Source organism: Lepisosteus oculatus, chromosome 11, assembly GCF_040954835.1.
Source record: "Lepisosteus oculatus isolate fLepOcu1 chromosome 11, fLepOcu1.hap2, whole genome shotgun sequence".
Lineage (NCBI taxonomy): Eukaryota > Metazoa > Chordata > Actinopteri > Semionotiformes > Lepisosteidae > Lepisosteus > Lepisosteus oculatus.
This window is the reverse complement of record NC_090706.1, coordinates 19,801,854-19,819,475: the sequence shown is the minus strand read 5'-3', so window position 1 is coordinate 19,819,475 and position 17,622 is coordinate 19,801,854. Positions and strand designations below refer to the sequence as shown.

The window sequence follows — 17,622 nt, the reverse complement described above, 5'->3', positions numbered from 1 at the left end:
TTGAAGATGCAAAATAGAGAATCCTTCTTTTTTCCAGAAAAGAGGTCTTTATAGTTTTAAATGTACTTGCTTAAAACAACATTGAATTGCATTAAAAAATTCATTTAAATGGTCCTTTTGTGTCCATCCAAACGAAGTTTATGCATATTTTAGCACCATTCCTTGATTTCTTTATTCCCTAGATGCTGATGACCGTTCCATGCATCCATTTTCTAAACACTTTATCCAATTCAATTCAGGGTTGCAGGTGCCTATCCTGGGAGCCTATCCTGGAAAGCAACAGGAGCAAGTCAGACACCCTGGAGAGGATGCCAGTTCATCTCATGGCAGACACATAGACACACTCACACCAGTGCCAGTTTTCCCAGAAGCCAATTAACCAACCCCTCAGAGGGACCCACACAAACACAGGGAGAACATACAAACTTCATACAGGTGGCACCCCAGGTCAGGAATTAAAACCAGGGTCCCAGCTAAACACTACATCATCATGCCACCCATCCACACCACCTATTATCCCATGAATTCCTAATTAATATCACAGTGGAGAATTTGTTTTCTTGAAAAGCCTGTTTAACTCAAGGATGGATTAACAGGTCTTTCCCAATGAGGTCTATGCATGTAGGTGTAGCACACATTAACAATTAAACACGCATCCGTGCTCCTTCTTCCTGTTGTCAAGCAGAAGCTAAAGATTGCGCCACCTGAAGTCAAGACTGTGCCGTGCTGGTCAGATGCTGCTGAGCAAGAACTCACAGACTGTTTTGAAATGACTGATTGGTGCATATTTAAAGGTTCGTCCATTGATCAAAGTATACAGAGGTGGTCAACTCCTATATTAACTACTGTGTGGATAGATGTGTTCCTACCAAGAAGATATGGATATATCCAAATCAGAAGCCCTGGATGGACAAAGACATTCACAAACTTAAAGCACAGTCTGCTGCCTTCCAATTAGGTGACAGAGAACTGTATAAAAAAAACAAAGGTATGACCTAGATAAAGACCTAGAGAAAGGAATACAATAACAAATTAAAAAAACAGCTTGGGGATGACTCAAGGAACATGTGGCAAGGCTTGCAGGCTAGCACAAACTACACAGGCAACAGCAGCGGTATTTCCTCCACTGAAGCATCTTAAGCACTGAAGCTCACACCAGATAAGCTGAACGCCTTCTATTCCCATTTTGAGGCTCAGAACACTGAGCCCACTATCAAGGCCACCAGTAAACCAGGGAACTGTTTTACAGCTCTCTAAACATGAGGTGCGTAGCGCCTTTAAGAGAATGAAAACCTGAAAAGCAGCCGGCCCAGATGGTGTCTCTCCTTGTGTCCTTAAAACCTGTGCAGACCAGCTATCTCCAGTGTATACAGACATTTTTAACCTCTCTCTGTACCTTCAATTCTACCAGAGTATTTTAAGAAAACCACAATTATGCCACTACTCAAGAAGACCAAGGTCTTGAGCTTAAACGATTATTGCCCAGTGGGACTCCCTTCACTTGTCATGAAGTGCCTGGAAAGACTAGTACTGTCCTACACAAATTGCTCTATCCCAGACCCCCTTGACCCACTTCAGTTTGCTTACCACCAAATAGGTCAGTTGATGATGCCATTTCTTTAACACTTTACACTGCCCTAGAACATTTAGACAAATAGGATACTTATGTTGGGGTGCTGATTACTGACCTAAGGTCAGTTTTATTAGGATACCTGTGTTAGGATATTGTTTATTGGCAGACCTCAGGTGGTGAAAATCAGCAACGATATCTCCTCTACAGCAATCCTAAACACTGGAGTTCCACAAGGCTGCTGACTCAGTCTTAGGCTATACTCCTTGTTCACCTATAACTGTACATTCACCTATAGCATCAAGCACATAATTAAGTTTGCAGATAATACCGCTATTATTGGGCTGATCAACAACAACGATGAGTCCACATACAGGAGTGAGGTGGAGCATCTTACAAGATGGTGCCTTGACAACAATCTGGCCCTGAATCTCAACAAGACAAAATAATTCATAGTGGACTTCAGGAGACCCAGTGGGAGTCACATCTCAATCAGCATCAATGGTACAGCGGTGGAAACTATCAGCTGCTTCAGGGTCCTCTGCCTGAAGCTTTCCACAGTTCTGGCTTGGACTCACAACACTCGAGTTAATCTGAAAAAGGCACAACAGCGCCTGCACTTTCTGCGGTTCTTAAAGAAATGCAGTTTGGGGAAGCAGTTCCTCATGAACTTTTACCGCAGCACCATAGAAAGTGTCCTCACTAGTGGCATCACTTTGTGGTACAGCAGTACTGACAGAGATGCACTACAAAGGGTTGTAACAACAGCACAGAGGATCATAGGATGCGATTTACCATCAATTGGTGAGATCCACACCATCCGGTGCCGCAATAAAGCCCAATCCATCATTCAGGATCCCAACCATCCCGGCCACAAACTGTTCTCCCCCCTACCCTCTGAAAAGTGGTACCACACTTTTAAAACAAGGACCACTAGACTCAGGAACAGCTTCCATCCCACTGCAGTGCGCATTCTCAAGAACAGCTAACTGCAGGGCCTCAGACTCAATACACATCTGCACTCTGCACTTTTTACATAGTCTACCCTTTTTGTTTCTATTTTTATTTATTAAACTAAATATTTATTTATTTTTCCACAATGTATTAATTTTCCTCTTGTCTACATTGTGTAGTGTTGTCTGTACTGTGTATGTCCCAAGAGATCAGCTCGATTAAGAATTCCAACGTACATGTACATATGGCAATAAACTACTCTACTCTCTACTCTGCTACTCTCTACTCAATTTTCATTATAAAAGAATGCTATCCATTTCAATAATACAATTTATTTCCAAATGATGACACAGAGGAGTGCCATACCATGTTCGATTCCAGATGTTTTTAAATTGAAAAACAAAAGTGTTTGCATAGGAAAAATTTATTTAGTTAACAAAATCTTACCACTCATAAATGCGTGACATCAGATATTAAACCAAAGGCAAAGCATATTCAGCACCCTTGGAAAAAAGATACAATGGATAACTTTTCAGTGCACTTCTTAATTCTCAGATAATAAGATAATTACAAAGATACCTTTGTAAGATATCACCATGTAAAACTTTTCAATACATTTTACCAAACCTAAAGGATTCAGAGGAGTCATGTAAGAGTTAAAATAAATGAAGCCAGACTGCCATTCATTTTTTTTCCATGCATAGTATCAATGAAACACATAGCCATGGAAACAACATAAAAAATGTAAAATAATTTGCTAACTTCACATCACAAAGATTGAGAGAAATTAGCTTTTCTTTGGTTCACAGGCACTAGCGGCATCACTGAGATCCAATACTGACAGAGATCTGAAGGAAAAGGTAGACCTAACTAATGAACACAAGATTCTTTTAAAATTTGCGAGCCTATACAAACAACAGTGTGTGGTTGTCCATCATACAGCAGTAACATTTCGCAACTACTTACACCACAATTCACTAACATCACCATTGGAGAAGCAGTGAGGTCCTTGGGTATAAAATACTCATCACACTCTCCATACAGAGCAACAATTAGCAAAGGGTAAGCCTTCCCAATGCACCAAAGTGCAGATTTCCCAATACAGCTGTTTGATAAGGGCTACTGATACAACAACACCCTTCTCTCTGTACTCATGTGGTAGTTTAACTGTTTATTTTCAATTTCAATTTTCAAACAGTTTTTTTCTTAAACTCATTTGGTGACAACCGCAGGAACAATTCCTTTCCTGCCAAACTTATTTAAACTACACATTCAGCACATGTGCAGGATGTGTCCAATAATGAATTTTTGGTATAGAGACAGATAACCACATGACGATCTGTGGGTAAGTAGATCTAACACATAAATATAGTGTGCCTGTAGCGTAGATACTGAGCAAACATTTAGAACTGGAAGAGCTGTGAAGATCTGTTTAGGAGAAACACCTGTGATCATTGATGAAGGTTAATAAGGTCAGTTTTAACAAGATCATAATCTTTTTGCTTATTTTGAGTCTTTCTTAAGATTGTGAATAGTATTGTTGGATGTGTTTTTTGAACTGGAAGCCCTATGATCTTTTGAGGTATACAGTACTTGGACACCGGCAGACTTTACAGTCGGACATCTTGTTTGGTCCAATTAGCTTTCATATATCTGCATATATAAAGGCATGATTATATACCTTTTTCTTGGGATGCCAGTCATAGATTTCTTAGGGCATCTAACCTTGATAATGAGATTATTCTGTAAATTCTTCCATTATTCCTTTTACAGCGATCACTTCTGGAAACATTAACATTTAATGGTCCTGGGCTTTTAATTTGACTAATTGGGCTTTCCGGTTTTGTCTATCAAGTGTTCTGAAGAATGGCCCCCAGTGGACCATTGTGCACAGAAAGGAAAGTTAGAGACAACAAAGATGGCCATAGTCCACCAGGACATCAGAAAAGAAGGAGCAGGGTTACCATTAAGTTGCTTTTAGTGCTGATTGTAGTGCTGCTCACTGGTCTTCTCTTTGAGGGGCTCTCCATTTACTGCCTGTGGATGAGAAACACAGTAAGTACTGTGTGTACAATCTGTACCCTTACAGCAAAATATATACAATGTATTTATTTGCAGTACATTTTCTGTATGTGGTAACACAATAGATTTCACAATCATATTTATAGGATATGGCATATTATGATATATTACATACAGGATATGTAATATATTTCAAGGACTGTAAGAATTCATGGACTAAAAATATCCTAAAAATATTTTAAATAACGTGATTACAATATGCAATGCTATAAAATCATCCAAAACTATTTCTCGAGAAATATTATATTTATATTGTTATAGATATTATAGATGTTATAGATATAGATATGTATATTCTAAATATTTGCCAGTAAAGTTATATGCATTTAATATGACCTATTTTATTACCAATTTTAAAATGAAAATGTATATTATACATTTTCTACAAAAATACGATTTTGAGAGCATTATTCTTATTCTCATAAACAAAATCAAATAAAATAGACCGACAAAAGTGTCTTGAAATATAAGATGAATCCCCAACAACCAAATGTATCAAAAGTTTGTGGTATATTATATTACATAATATACTAAGGAAATCTCTTGCTATGTAAGTTTAATTCATTACTCAAAAACTGCTCTGACAGTGAAAACTAAATTAAATTAAACTAAATTAAATTCCCATTACTTCCTGTGTTATAACCTCCAATTAGTTCAGAACTAAAAAATTCTATAAAACACCAAGATTTCACTTGAATACAGAAAAAATCTATTAAATTTAAATATGAAAACAATAAAATTCCTGCTCATTTATGGTACAGTATAGTGCAGCACTTACATCATTCCAGTCATTAGTAAATGTATAAACAATAGGTACAATCCTGTACTACACTCACATAACACACACCAGACTTTATTATAAAGAAGTTAAAATGTCAAAAATCAATTCCGCATCTGAGAAGATTAGGAGATGAGAAAAAAAAGAATCACTGTACTGCTTCACTTCACTCTAAGAGTTAAAATCTGTTTATTAAATGGAAAAAAAAAACAGGAAGGAATTTCTACATCTTGTATAAACGAAAACTTGTATAGCAGTTGCTATCCAATGTATAAAGTTACTGCACATTAATCTATTTATCATAATATATTCTAATATGAAAAAGTCAGATGTTGTTAGTTATTGATTCAGACCTGGCAAGCACCTGTTGTTTCATCTGATCACTTTCCTTTTAAAATTGAGATTTGCATGCAAATGTATATTTCAACTAGATTCTCTTGTCTCGAATGTTTTAGATGTAGTAAGCCAAGGAACAATGAACACCAAAATCTTGATCTGATTGAAGAAAATGTCAAATATTTTTTTAGAAGCCATTACAAATTGCATCAAGGAAACTATTCTATTTGTGTGAAATAAATACTTTTTTTATATTCCCCATGTATACATAATTATGTTTTCCTGGGTTGATGGAATTTATTGAGTTGAATACCGTTCTGTTGGTGGTATCTTTTCATTTGGAGCCAAAAAAGTTCTCTAGCTACTTTTTAACTGCAGTTCTGTTTTTTTAATTGTCAGCCTACAAAACCCAAATTAGAAAATATTTTTTGTTTACATCTCTTAATCAGAACGTTACACTATGGTTACTTTTTTTAAAGAGCAGGAAGAGATTAGCCATTTCCATTTAGTATTTTATAACATGAATTGGTCAACTACATGCTATAGTATTAAACAAAAATACATTAACAAAATGTTCATTTGCATATTTGTTACAACAAGACACATATTTAATCAATCACAGAAAAAAAGTGTTTCTTTACATTAAGTTTCTTTACAAAAACATTCAGCAAAATTGAGTTTATCTTTACTAAGGTTTTCAGTTAGCTTGGCAGACTGCCAGCTTCCTAATTCAAATAATTCTCTATAATTCAGGAATATATGGTTACAAATAGGGGTTAAGAAAATTGTAAATATCAGAAATGACCAAGCTGATTCGTCACCGAGCACAGTTAATTAAATAATCATATCCCTCATATTGTACAGGATTTTTCCTATAATATACCTGAGTGGCATAATTATAGGCACCTCAGCTCTTTGTTCTACTGCACAGTGTTCGTGAAAAGAGTATTACTTAGAGCTTTCAGTCACACTGTGTTAATCAAATACTTTTAATAACGAAACACACAAACTACTGTAAACACACAACATGATCATAAAACACACAAGTTTTACAGTATATTTTACAAACAAGGCATCTCCTACCAGGTATTAAAATCTTATATAACACCTACACAGGTCTGAATAAATTTGTCTTCTAAACCAACAGAATATGACCTACAGTTGAATCTCGCTATTAATGTGGATGCTACAAAGTGAATGGGAAACCTATATCCATATTCTAGAAATACATCCACTAGCCAGGAGAAGCCATTTTTAAAAGTGGGAATCTTAATACAGGAAAAAAAACAACAACAGAATGACATGCTCTATTAACGAGGTTCAATACTTGAAACTGGTCTTTATTGGATGATCTGGCCAAGGAGCCCTCACCTGGCACTTTTTTCTGTTTCTTCCTCTCTGTCTTCCTCTTTTCTGTCTCCATCCTTCTCTCCTTTCTCTCTGTGTTCTCCTCTGCTCTGTCTTTTCTGTCTACCTGCTTTTTTTATGCTATGTTTCTAGATTGTTGATGACACTTAATCATTTACTCAGAACTTAACAAAGGTAAACCAGATGATTCTTTAGCTCAATGTGTCTCGCACCCGGCACCCTATTTCCTCTCTTGTTTTGAAGTGCCTGAGAAGTACAAATGTTGGCACTAACCCTGCATTAACTATTGTCTCTAGATATCCAGATATTTCAATGGTCACTTCTGATCTGTAACAATATTGTCATATTGTCACCCACTCTCAAAAGGGCTTGAATTCCATCAAGAACTCTAATGCAATACCTACTAATCAGCTTGAAACCCCCCTCTGTGGTAGAAGATCAGTCCCACCTGTTTGCACTCAATACAGCATTATTTAAGATCTGCCTTTGCAATGCTCCTACCCTGAGTTATAGTGATTTTTTACTTATATTGGTGGTCTAGTGCACTGTACTTACAGTACCTATTGTGTTTGGTTCACCTATGTTTTTGGATTTCCCTTGCACTGCTCACTGGGTTTCTCTGGCCTTGCACTTTGGACTACCTCAATTCTACTTACAGACTTCCCCCTGGTATGTCTGCTTGAGTCTTCCAGTTTGACCTCTGCCTGGTCTCTGGACTGCTTTGTTTTTGCTTGCTTCTTGCCACCTTGCTTCTGGCTCAAGATACAACCTTCTGTATCTTAAAAATAAAAGGAGGAAAATGCTCAGAGTTTTGTGTTGTATTGCAGGAAAGTCTGACCGGATATGAAAAATTGTATGTAAAAGTAGCCCAAGGTATGTCTTGTAGTTTAAAGTAATATTTCATTAAAATTACAAGAAAAAAAATACTTATGAGATTAAAATGTTTTTTTTTTTCTCTTATTTGCCCAACAACATGACTAGTACAACATGGAGATGCTTCAACATAGTACTCTCTTTGGTTTTGTTTCTCCAGTTTTAATGCATTAAAATAGCATGAATATGACTTCTGAGAATAGAAATTACATACAAATTCAAATACAAATACAAATTACAATTATTAAATACATGATATGAAAAAAAAAACTCTGCATGTCTTCTCATTTTGTAAAAATATGAGACAAAGTTTATGCAGTTGTTACGCAAAGATCCTGTTCTTTCCAGCGGAACTCTAATAATGATAAAGTTCTGCATTTCTTAGCTAAAATGTTTCTTACCAGCTGGTCATAGTACATATCATAGGATTTGCTCTTATCCGTCCCTTCTCCATAAGCAGATGTAGGAATTGATTAAAATAATTTTCTGCAATTGCTTTCCAAGAAGCCATGATAAATCTACAGATACAGATTTTTGTTAATAGAATGTGAGTGAAAGAACTTGTATGTACTGTATGCGATGTTGACTGAAAGCTAGTAAATAAACAAATAGGGAGTAACTATATGGAGAGAGAACTGCATGCAACCATAATTGGGTCACTGCTCTTCCTGATTTAAAACATGAATAATGATGACATGAAAAGGGAATTCTTGAGGCAAGTTAGACAAATGCAAAGTACTTAATTCCAGTGACTAATGCAATCGTTTTAGTGATAGGATATTAACACTGATCTTGTTAAAAATAAAATAAGAAGAATTTGGGTTTTTATGTGAATGCATCACAAACCTGCAAAATGTCAGGATGGCATGTGTTAGGCATCTGCAGCATTGCATATAATGAATTGTACCTGACAACATGACTACACTGACAACAAACTATAACTTAGTGTATCCCTTTCTGAAACTATATAAAAATAATCCTCAGTGTTTTGTTCAGCAGCATTTAGTGGTCAGTTATTTTATGTCAGATTCTGTATTAACTTTAAACTACACAATATATTTATTTATTCTTTTCAATACAGTTGAGAATGAATTAAAGTCTTTCCAAGCGGTGATTGATAAGGGAAATCCTAAAGCTTATGTTGCAGGTAAGGATGTGCCATAAATTAAATTACTAAGGTCATACTGTGAATACTGGAATTCTTTGCTTTGTTAAACTGTGCTGAAATCACCAAACTATTTTACTTGTATGCACAGTTCTTACTGCACATGACAATTAAATGGGTTGATTCAAAACTACACTGACAAGGAAAGACCTAAATTGTCTGAGTCTCAGTCCTTTCTCGTGCTAATCTCTGCTGCTGGTGTCTTTTCTCACAGTTCTTGCCCTGTGAGAATCTAGGCTGGTCTCTGCAATCGGGTGTTGGGGTGTTTTTGGCACTTGTGAGACAGGCTTATCCATTCAAAAGCAGCATTGTCCACAGCCCTGAGCTCCCTGCTGCATTAATAAATAGATGTATGTCTGGCTGGTGAAGAACTGAAATCTCAGCTTTTGGCTTTTATAGTATGTAGCTTTAGCTCAGGCAGGGGAACAAGTTCCTCCTGGTAGAAACCATGATTATCAAACCCTTTTTAATTAAGAGCAGTGACTCTTGAAGAGAATGGACATCTGCCTGAACTGGGAGAGACATTTGTAAATATAGTAGCAATATTTGGTGAGGGCAGCAGTTCATCCACAGTGTAACTGCATTTGAAATTGCCTTTGTTCCTGAAAAATAGACAATTTTGTATCCATGTAAATATATGTGATAAAAATGAAAGATCAAAAATGATTAAGTGGTATATGACTTCCACGGAATTCTGTGAAAGAAATTAATAACTTATTTAATTAAATGTAATTAGGTAAAACATTGGAGTACTACAAATTTATCAAAACAGTCTCGTTTATGTAAAATTTTACCCTGTGTGATATTTTTATCAGACGCACAGGAAAAGTTTAAAAAGATTTGATTGGGAGTTAGAAAATTTTGCACTGGATCACAAGACTGAGAATACTCTTTTGTAGCATGGAATTTTTCTTACTGACATCAGAATTTTCCGTTACACATAAACACTTTAAACAACTGTAAAACACAGTAAATAGTAGGAAAGCAGCAGTAAGTAGTAGCAGCAGTAATAATAATAATAATAATAATAATAATAATAATAATAATACGTTCTTACACTTACAGTATATTGTGCTTTTCTGGACACTCCACTGAAAGCAGAGGCAATGGGGACTCCTCTCCACCACCACCAATATGAAGCCCCAAGTGGATGATGCAACAGCAGCCATAGTGCACCAGTACACTTACTACACAACAGTTATCAGAGGGAAGGAGAACAGATTAATGAAGCCAATGCAGAGATGGGGATTACTAGGAGGCCATGATTGGGAAAAAACAATGGGAAATTTGGCCAGGATGTTGGGGTAACACCCCTACTCTTTTCAAAAAACACCCTTGGATTTTTAATGACCACAGAGAGTGACAGAGTAGGTTTTACATCCCATTTGAAGAGCACCACCTTTTTGCAGTATAATGTCCCTGGCTTTAGGACCCACAAGGACCATAGGGTGAGCGCCCCCTACTGGCCCCTCTAACACCACTTCCAGCAGCAACCTCAGTTTGTCCCAGAAGGTCTACCATCCAGGTATTCACCAGACTCACACCTGCTTGGCTATAGTGGGTTGTCAGTTGTGAGTTGTGACTTGGAGGGTGATATTGCTGCTGGTGAAATTGCTTTTTTAAGTTCAGCACCATGAGAATCTGTCAGATTAACCTTAGAAATTCTAAATGTAATTGATAAAACTACAGCCATGGTCATTTCACATTTACTGGATAGATATACTAAACTAATAAAGATCATTACACAAACATGATATAGATCTAGAAAAGGATTCATTGTCAGAGTAACAGTTTGGATGCTTCTTGTTTTCCAGGCTATAACCACACTGCCAGTAAAGAAGGAAAGATATTCTGGGAGAGTGTGAATGAACATGTCTTCACACATGGGATAGACTATAAGGATAGTTCCCTGGTCATCAAGACTGAAGGCTATTATTTTATTTACTCAAAAATCGTTTATGGTCAGCTGGATTATAAAACTTCAGCCAAAGGAACCCTTAAGCACGGTGTTTACAAGTCAACACAGAGGTATCTGGGAGACCTAGAGCTCATGAGCTCCAAGAGGTACCACTGTAGAAATTAAAAAGAAGATATCCTAGACAACAGCTTCCTGGAAGGAATCTATCATCTTACAGAAGGGGACCAGACTTTTGTTAAAGTGATTGAAAAAAACTTTATCCTGCTGCCACCCGCCTCTCAGAACTTCTTTGGAGCTTTTCTGAGATAACATTGTGCCTCCTTATTCGTACCTGTACAGCGGGCATGTGAGTAGAGTTATCTCATTTTCTCTTATTTCAGAATTACCTTCATGTAAAGCAGGAAAGAGAACTAAAAGCCTGTTGAATGGGTAGGAACTTGTGATGGCTACACGATTTTCACTTTTCAATTTTCAAGATCTTTTTCCCAAAATGACCTTTGAGGTGACCTGGATCATGGACTTTTGATCCAGAGTCCATGAGCACCAGGAGGTGCCACTGCAAATATTACCTGAAGAAAACATTCCAAGAGGGAAAAATAAACTTTTCCAACAATTATTAAAGAGGAGTCTATTACCTTTCGTAATGGCATGACATTTTTGATTAGGTGACTGAAAAGAGTTTGCCTTTTCATAGTCTAAGTCATAAGATTTAAGCTTATACTTTTTATCTTTGGACTTTTCTTGATATAAAAGTACTCACCACTCTCGTTGCTAGAAATCTCCTCTTTACCAGAATGGATCTAGTTCTATTCAGAGATCTGTCCTAATATAGAGCTTTCAAATGTTAGAGACAACCTGAAGACTTAACTGCAGAATAAATTGGAGATAAAGGTGTAAAAGATTTGACTTTTTTGACGAGTTTTTCTGAAGATGGGTGGTACAATGGTGCAGTCGTTAACACTCCTGGCTCACAGGTCCTGGGTTCAATGCCGGACCCACAGTGCTGGGTGGAGTTTTTATGTTCCTCTGATCTTCAAATGGGTTTCCTTCTAGCTGCTCTGGTCTGAAGATATGCTGGTAGGTTAATTGGCTTCTGGGAAAATTATTGCTGGTGTAGATATGTGCATCTTTGTGTCTGTGTGTGCCCTAAAATGGACTGGTGTCCCATCCAGGGTGTACTCTACCTTGCTGGTATATAGGCTTGCTGGTATATAGGCTCTGGCTCCTCCGTGACCCATGGCTGGAAAAAAAATGGTTAAATGGTTAGAAAATGGATGGATGTTTTTCTAAACAGTGTCATTAGAAATTAAGTCCAGGCATATCTGTGTTTGTTCTCATTTTCTTTTGCCCAAAGATGGTGCTCATAGAGAGCTGCATTGAAATAACTATACCTGTGCTACTGTAGTATATCTTGGACTGAACGTCTCTAAAAACACCAATATCAAAATCTTTATATCTCATTGTCTCTCTAATTTAGTTAAGTATTGTATATCCATTATTTTTCTCCAGTTGTTGGATTCATTTCAATAAACAGAGAATAATGTAATTTGTCATTTTTGGAAGTTAAATATTTTAACAGTCAGTTTCCTAGAATGTAAATATTACTGTTTACAACACATTCAAAGCATTTGGATGTGTTTAGCCTTTATATTCTAATGTATAGTTATTTTTAAACAATAGTGTGAATGATAGCAACCTTTGAGGTATTTTTTGCTTATGTGGGTCCAATCCATTAAAACCCTTCCCAAGAATAAGTAACTTGAAACTGAAAGGACCACAGCGGTTAGATTCATATTGTTTTCATATGATCTTTTTTCCTGTCTTTTTCTGACCTTAGAGTAACCATCTAATTAATGGATGGAGTTTGTTTTTTACATTGCATTGCATTGCATGTAACAGTTTCTGCAGCAAACCGTGGCAATTTGCCATGTGCTCAAAGTGCTCATTTACATTGTGTATAACATCGCTTCTCTGAACACATATTAATAAACTGTCTTTATTTTTGTTCCAGAATTTTGACATTAATTTCAGCTGCTTCTGTTAAGGTGGTGTTCAAACACATATCTGGAGCAATTAATTTGGCTGTATCTGTTCTATGCAGATGATTGGTAGATCCTGTGTACAGATTATTACTGTATTTTGCTGTTGGAAAGCTATTGTGTATCTGTCAAGATATTTGATGGTGAACATTTATTAATTCTTCAGATGTTTACTGGAGATATGCATCCTCTCATCGGCAGCACATCTATACCAGAACTGTAAAAACAACTGTAGAATTGATCTCTGTTATATATGTAATCCATTTGGACACAAAAAATGTTGTTTGGGAAATTGAGTATGTTGAGGTTCCCATTTACTGATCCTCATGTTATTCAAGAAGTACTTTGATAGGTTACCATGATAAAAATTTCAGGAATTGTTGTCTACAAACACAAATGTGTTATTACCTCAGATTTAATTCCCACTCTTGCCAAAGTCCTTGTTTCTAACAGTCGCTGGTTAAACATTAGAAATTAATTGCATTTTTAAGATGTAGTTTATAGGCTTCACAGAAAACAGAATTCCACACCATAGCACGAAACACTGTGCAGCTGGTTGAAGAGGAACCTACAACAGGGAGTCACCCCTATTTTGCAGAAATATCATTTGTAATAGTAAACAGTAAAAATAAGCTGACAAAAATGTGGTGTTAAAGGTAACATGCTGAAAGAGTTAATTTTTTTTTATTTCTGGGGGTGTAGCAATTGTAGAACTAGTTTTCTCCACAGAAGACATGGTTGAGGCCTGGACCTCACTGGGAGGATGTTCGCCAACGAGCCTGTAGTGCAATCACAAACTTGATCACAAACAGGATGTGCATAAGACTTCCGATGGGGCTGAAGATGGCTATTTTTTGTGAAATCGTGGCCGAGAAACATTTACCACTTTGCAAACCACACTAGCATTCAAGCAGTCTGTGCTAATCTCTCTCTGAATCTCTCTCTACCTTTTAGCCTAAAACCATTGCAAGCTGACTTTGGAAATGTCAGTGCAAAACCCTTTAAAAAATGCTCAAAATTGTAACTACGCTCATTGTTGCTGTCTCCAAACAATGACACCAGATCATACTATATTTTACATATGCATTACTATTTTTCAAAATGATTTACAGAGTTTACGGTCAGTCCACAAGTGTTTCTACAGAGTCAATACCGATAGGAATTTGAAGGACAGAATAAAACTTTCAGTAACTTGCTGGGGGTAGCAAGATGAGACATGACTAAAACTGCAAACCTGCCATTAAATTTAATTTGATTTGCACTATGTTCATACTCGTCCTCATTAAAAATTAAGTAAGATAATTAATTGGGCATTCCTTAGTCCTGTCAAAAACAAACTCTGAAAGAAACATTTTGATAAATAAACCACTACTCTGCAAAGTATCTACAGCAGTCAGGATAGATTGGTTTAGATGCTGTGATACTACAGCCTCAGGCAGGCGTTTATTTACCCTTTGTGATGCTTGACCTTGTTTCCCTGCTCTGCGTGATTTTATCAGTGTTGCAGGATGTCAGGGTAAGATCTGAGATTGTATGATGGAACTAAAATATTTTAGATATTTTTTTGAAAGAGCAGTAATGACTTTGCTTATTTATTTTGTGTCCGTTTGATTTCTTGAATTCCATGTTTTTGTTTCCATACTCAGTATCTTGAGTATCTTTTTCCAGTATACATATGTGTGCTGTAAACCCAGCTCTTCAGCTTCATTACAAAATGGTTAGCTGCAAAACTTCAAAATAAAATGTTTTATCACTTTGGTGGAAAGAAGGAGACAGTTTTTGCTTGTAAATGTGAGTGCACAATGCAACCATGACATGGCGAACACTAGCATATGTTTTTAAATTTTTTTCTTTCAAGGAGGTTAGAACTGAGACATCGCATGTTAGAATTGAAAATCGTATGGGAGCAAGAAAGAATATTAGCAAGTTTTGTGCTTGTAAGAAATTGAGAAAGTCTAATACTGTGGGTGTTTGGAAAGATACCAGGACTAATCAATTTACATATATAATGTTCCTCATGGTATAGTAAAAATAAAGTGTATTAATAGTGGATTGACATTTCAAAATTTCTTAGGTGGAAAATGCAGTATTAATGTCTTTTCTTTTTGGGGTTTTGAAAGCGCAGTCAGGCATGTCTGTACAGTAGGAGTGTGAAGGTTTTTTTCCAGCTATATTAAAACTGTTTCCTGCTGGTAGATTAGAGACCAGCTTGCCTTCTCCAAAGTGTGTGTGTGTGCGTGAGTGTAATTTGAGTGGGTGTGTACCCTGAGACAATATTATTTTGCAAAGCAAGCAGCAGCAGTTGAAAACCTCAGATGCTTTTCTGCTATTAACAGGTTACTTGCTGCTGGTGTCAGAGATATTTTCACCACTTGTCCCTAAAACAAATGCACTGTATATCATAGGTTTTTAGACATACAATTTGCTCATGAAGAGATAACAAGTAACACTGTAGATTAAGGGGTGCAAATCACACTTAACAAATGCATAATGCATATAGACAATACATTAATACTCTTATATGTGAACATTATATTGAATGTTATAGTTTAGAATTGGAATTTGCCACCTTTATTACTAAGTGTTGACAGAAAATGATTTTGCTGTTACTCAGATTTTTTACTTTCCTTCCAAACACTTTTCTTTTCAAGGTTAATTCTGTTACATGCTGCTGACTAAAAGGCTTAAACAGAGAATGTTAGAGGATATAACATCACTTTTACTTTTTGATCAAAAGAGCTTTGGGAACATATTTGGGTGAAGGAGGAACCCATGTTCCTATAAATTAACAGAATAGGGATGTGCTTTTGATAGAGCTCTCTGATATACTTAAGAATGTGTAAAATGTTTCAAGCAGCAGTATTATAAAATAAGTTTTATCTCTGGTAAAAATTCAATACCAATATTAGTATTAAACACTGGTTAATTTTACTTCACAGTTTTACTTCTTTAATTGAGCAGTCCAAAATTCTCTGACTCTTAAAAGTACACAGAAAAGTATATCAGGAACCACAAATCAATAAAATAGGACAAGTTGTTTGTCACAGGAAGTTTTTATAATCAGCTGTTCTATGGTTTCAATACTTTAATTTGACCGAACAATTACTGGTTTCAATTGAGAAAATGACATTTGGAGCAGAGAGCAAAGGTTTCCCATTATTTGAGTCAAGGTTCAGAAATAAACACCTTTTCTACAGCATTTTTTCCAAAGTAATTCTTCTTCTCCAGTGTAACCCAACAAAAAAGTCATTCATGTGCTGATTAATGGATGCAGGTTGAGTTTAGTGGTCTGGGTGCCAGTAGCCTGGCTCATGTTATTAGCTGACTGTTACTGGGACCTTAATTTGCCTTTTTATTTAAGGAGCGGCATTGACATTATTTGACTGTCACTGTGAAACTTCTAGCAAAAATAATGAACACACAAAATGTGTGTGTACTGACAGGTCAAGCAAAATGTATTCTGGGGCCTCAAAATTGCTGAAATTGTATTTCTCTGGACATTGAAGAATTAGTGTAAACGTTTGGCAACTGGAGCATAATGTGAAGGACAGTACAGATTTTTTTCCGAAACACAAAAAGGAGGACACAAGAGGGACCTACATGGAAGTGAATTTCAAACTGAGAACAGGAGGCACTTCTTTACCCAAAGAGTTGTGGGAGTGTGGAAGTGTGGAACATAACTTAACCAGTCATGTTGTCAATGCTGATACAGTACTTTGGTTTCTTTCAAGGTGGATGAGATCCTGGGATGAAATAACTACAAACTACCAAACAGGCTAGATGAAACAAATGTTCTTGTGCATGAAGCCACATTAATGGTGAGAATGCTAATTCTTACCATTAATTAAGGTAAGGTGTGGGAGAAGAGATAAAGAGTACATTTCAGACAAGCATCCCAAAAGAGGTTTTCTGATGCTAACAGAGTTAACTTTTCTAAAGTTAACTCTGATGCTAACACAGAGTTGTGGTCGATAAAATGAGAGTCATTAAAATAATTAACTCTAGAAAATATAATCTGTGCTTTAGATATTTAACAGGAAGCATGCAATCATTGTAAATTTTGAGCACTGCCTTTTGTTCTCTTTTTTTGTTTTAAATTTACTCTTTGTGATCTGAACTTTGTCTGCCATGCAGAATAGAAAAAAATATATGGCAAAGCCACATCTGAAACGGCATGAGACAGCGCAAACTGTTGATGTGCCTGAAGCAGAGGTCTGGTAAGCAGAGGAATTGAGGATTTCGGTGAAGCTAGGCCTTGGTGATTTGAACACTGCTTGTGCTATGCTGTATGAACACAGAGCTATGCTATTTCCCAGCTGGAGACAGGAGTGGTTTCTGTTAACTGTATTAACTGTATGAGGAAGGGAAGTAGGACAGCCTGCATTGAGGCCTGTATTTAGACAGAGGGATTTTCCACACGTGACAAGACTGAAAGAGGCGGCAAGTTAAAAAAAAGACATTTAAAAAAAAACACATAGCTGCTACATTGACAATTCGTTATGACTAGAACCCGTGAAGCTGTGCATGCTTTGTAAGAGT

The 17,622-nt window shown here is 36.5% G+C and overlaps 1 pseudogene; it reads left to right on the top strand.

Moving 5' to 3' along the window:
- Positions 1 to 8,075: 8,075 nt before the first annotated feature.
- Positions 8,076 to 16,880, top strand: LOC138241834 (tumor necrosis factor ligand superfamily member 14-like; annotated as a pseudogene).
- The last annotated feature ends 742 nt before the right edge of the window (positions 16,881 to 17,622 follow it).